Genomic DNA, 5000 nt, shown 5'->3' on the forward strand with positions numbered 1-5000 from the left:
TCCATCATTCAGAAAAAGGCGAAAGCTATTAAAAGACAACAAAATGACGACGAAGCCAGTTCGGACAAGCCTCCGTCAGGAGATAATCATTTCATACGAGGAATGACAACCACCCCGCTTTTCAAGAATTTACATTTACGCTGAATACCTGCGAAGCAAGAGAGCTGATTTTATCACTTGCCACCACAAAACTTCAGTTGGGATTCCGGGTCTTAAGCAGAAATTGTGGCCTTTATCACGTGACGCGGAGAGAGAGAGAGAGAGAGAGAGAGAGAGAGAGAGTCAATGTCCGTCTATTTATCAGCACAGCTTGTATAGCAGGAAAAGGTGGCGTCATTCAGAGAATACGCAAAAGGCAGTGAACTTTTAAATTATTAATAAGAATAATTACCAACAGGACCGGATGGTTTCATTCACAACTATTTATTAACACAATACCACGTCATATTCTTAACAAAATATCACTACGGCTCATAATAAAGATTACTGAGAGTTGATGAGCTTCTTAACACCAACAAGATGATTGACTGATTGACTGATTGACTGATTTGTGATAACTGAAACTGGTGTCAAGGTTAATGACGCTGGCATAAAAAAAAAAAAAAAAATTAATACTTGTGCCATATTTGCAAACCACCAATATTGCAGTACTCAAAAGAAAAATATTTAGATGCATTTATTAAGTAGATAAGTAGATAATACGAGAACGAATAAAACGAAGTAATATGAAGGCTTAATTTCTTTTTTAAATGAAAGTGAACAATGACAGAAAACAAACGCGGCATCACGGAAAAAGAATCGAAAGAATCCTGACATTTGGGAATCTTCCTGTTAATTATGCTGAAAGGTGAAGAGAGCTTTGTGCCTACTCTTTTTCTCTATTTTTTTTTTTCAGAGGCTTTCTTTTTTGGTCTTGCCACTTAACGCACAAACACAAACACCGGTATAGAAAGAAACAAAATTGTCGACGAAAAAGATTGTCATATTGTTGGTGAGACGGTAAAGAACATCATCTTATTGACGTAAGAAACAGAGAGAGAGAGAGAGAGAGAGAGAGAGAGAGAGAGAGATACAATTACATTTCAGACTTTCTCAGATGCCAGCATAGTTACCATAAATAATTTTTTTTTCATAATCATTACCCAAATAAAATAAATAAAGAATATTTATCTATTTTCTTTATTAATTTCTTTTGCTTATTTGATTCTTTATCCTTAAGTTTATATAAAACACATATCCTGCTTTACATGCGAGTGTCAAACGAATTTTCTTATTGCTTAATTTTTCTCACTATTAAGAGCTTAATAAAGCAGCTATATATATGTGTGTGTGGGGGTGTGGGTGTGTTTAGTATATATATATATATATATATATATATATATATATATATATATATATAGTGCTTTAGATAATAGTTGATGGACCGGTTGGTTTGCAGTGGCTATTACTAACACAATTGAAACCCAATCTTATTAGATCTTTCTTATTAATTTCTTATTATTAATCTCGCCAATGGCCCTGGTTCACAATCGTTATTATTCTATCAATAATCGCATAATCACCCTTTTCATTGAAAAAACATATTCAAATCAGTATTTCAAACCACGCAAGTTGAAAAGAAAATTTAACCGTAAAAACGGAATTCGATATAACTTTTGCCTTTTTGAAATCAAACATGCCAAAAAAAAGAAGAGAAAAAAAAAAAGCCTACGCCGGTTGTGAAACCGACACTTCGCCTCCTGACCTTCGCGAAATGTCACCCGATGAACGCCTGCCCGAAATCTTCGTATATTGAGTCGGAAATTGACGAGACAGCAGAGCTCTCTGGCGGCCGACGCCCGAAAACTTTGGGAATTGCAGTCGCGAGACTCTCCCTGGTGTATTTATACATCTGGTCCAGAGATGCAGGTCAACTAAAATAAACTGCAAACGAGTAAATGATGCGCCGAAGTGCTTTCTGCCCAATCGAGTTTTCTGTACAGCCGCTACAGCTTATAATCAAGGCCACCGAACGCGGCCCAAGGAACTTGAACCATGGCCCGATGGTGGCCTGTCCTATACCACTGCCAGGCGCACGAGTATGGCTGAATTTTACAATAAATAAAAACTACCGAGGATAGAGGGATGCAATTTGATACGTTTGATGATTGGAGGGTGGATGATCAACATACCAATTTGCTGGTCTTTAGCCTCAGTAGTTTTCAAAATCTGAGGGCGGACAGAAAAAGTGCCAAAGGTCAGACAAAGCCATCTCCAGTGCTCCATATCCTGGTAAAAAGGTGTTTTATCCAGGTACGGATTTCACTTCAACCCATCATAAAAGTATAAGTCGATTACATAATGCAACAGTATTGATCTTGAAGGTGATCTATCTTTCATTGCAAAATCGTTGAATAGAAACGCAACAGATCTTATAAAAGCATCCATGTAATTGACAGTACAACGAAAAAATATTTTTCGCACCTGCATATACAACTTAAATCTATATATACACACACACGCACACACACATACACACACACACACACATATATATACATATATACATATATATATATATATATATATATATATATATATATATATATATATATATATATATATATATATATATATATATATATATATATATATATATATATATATATATATATATATAGATATATATATATATATATATATATATATATATATATATATATATCTATATATATATATATATACATATAAATATATATATATATATATATATATATATATATAATATATATATATATATATATATATATATATATATATATATATATATTATATATATATATATATATATATATATATATATATATATATATATATATCCTCTCAATACTTAGAGATAAATCTCTTCGGTAAATATGCTTACCCAGCAAAATGACAAATCAGCTCTCATGTCAAGTGCTAAATATGGATTAAGTTTGGGAATGGGGCGAACTTATCTATTTATACAGCATGAATGTTTGTGTGATATATTATACAGCATGAATGTTTGTGTGATATATTATACAGCATGAATGTTTTTGTGATATAATATAAAAAAAAACACGATTAAGCAGTGAAATACAGAAAACAAATGCAATCAATATTTACCCACAAGATGTAAACAAACATGATCCATAGAGGAATCTTTATAAAAATCTAGATAAATCTATCTACGACAGTAGATAGATGTATTGAGTAATGTCTCCTCTGAGCCGTCTCCTCTTGAGTAATGTCTCCTCTGAGTAACGTCTCCTCTTATTAATTCCTATTCTGGGTATGTTTCTCTGGGTAACGTCGCCTCTGAATAATGTCTCCCCTGGGTATGTTTCTCTGGCTAATGTCTCTTCTGCGTAATGTCTCCTCTGAGTAATATCTCCTCTTAGTAATGTCTCCTCTGGATAATTTCTCCTCTGAGTAAAGTCTTCTCTGGGTAGTGAATCCTCTGGGTAATGAATCCACTTGGTAATGAATCCTCTGTGTAATGTCTCTTATGTGTAATATTTCCTCTGTGTAATATTTCCTCGAAATAATGTTTCCTCTGGGTATGTTTCCGTTAAGTAATGTCTCCTCTGTGTGATGTATCTTCTGCGTAATGTCTCCTCTTGGTAATGTCTCGTCTAAGGAAATCAGTAAACTGACTACGAAAATAGAACAGCTTATACTAGGATCTTCGACTGCGGGAGGACTGCCGGCAATAGTGTGGCCTCTTTCGATCTTTCTAATCTTGCGATGAAAATAAATGAAACATAAAAGGAAACCGGTCTTGGAATTCTCAGCTAAAACTTAAAAGCCTTCAAGATATGGCCTTCCCCGTCTTCCAGGAAAACATCCTGTCTCCCAAAAAAGTGTATAGATTGAAAAATGGTACTTTAATCAGGAATGAAAATGCATGGCTTCTACTTATTTCCCCTTATTACACCATATTTTCATTTATCGGGTGCATTATATATATATATATATATATATATATATATATATATATATATATATATATATATATATATATCAAAAATCACAGTAAATGCACTTGACTCATTATATAAGCGAATACCATAGGAAAATGATAGGGAGAGATTCGTACCGAGCTTCTTTCCCCTTTATTGAGACATTGTAGTGGCTCAAATGAAATAAATATATATATATTTATATTATATATATATATATATTATATATATATATATAGATATATATATCATATTATATATATATATATATATATATATATATATATATAATATATAATATATATATATATATATACTATATAATATATAGTATATATATATATATACATATATATATAGACACACACACACACACGAAGGGACAATGTGAGTAAGAGACCAAAAAGTAATTGCAATAATCGCAAAAAGCTTCTCAACACAAGTACCATAATCATATTTAGAGAAAAAAAGCGTCCTATAATTATTGTAGAATTTAGTAAATAATTTCGGAACAGATGACGTTTATACATCGCTAGCCTCCCTCATCGAAGGAGGAACTTCCTTCCTTCAACTCTAGCCGGAAGAGGGCCTATAGATTTGGAGGATTCGAATACCTGGGAAAGTCGATGGTGTAGGGCTGATCATTTCTCTCTCTCTCTCTCTCTCTCTCTCTCTCTCTCTCTCTCTCTCTCTCAAACTCTTGGAGGAGGTGAGTTTCTCATACAACGAACTTGCGAAGAAATCCACTTCATCTGAAGATTCTTCTTCTTCCAGGGCCTTAATGGAAAGCGCCCATTAGAAGTCTGAACTTCCCAACTAAGATATGCACAAAATACAAAATGAGCCTAAGTTTCTTCGGCGCAATCGAATTTTCTGTACAGCGTATAATGTAGTATGAAACTCTCAGCCACGACCGGGCAACGCTCAGCTGCTCTCCAGATGCGGTCAACTGAAGATGCATCGGCGGCTGTGACACACGATCGATGGATGTACCTAACCTAAAAAAAATATAAAAACAACGAAGTTAGAAGGCTGCAA

Source organism: Macrobrachium nipponense, chromosome 20, assembly GCF_015104395.2.
Source record: "Macrobrachium nipponense isolate FS-2020 chromosome 20, ASM1510439v2, whole genome shotgun sequence".
NCBI classification, from domain to species: domain Eukaryota; kingdom Metazoa; phylum Arthropoda; class Malacostraca; order Decapoda; family Palaemonidae; genus Macrobrachium; species Macrobrachium nipponense.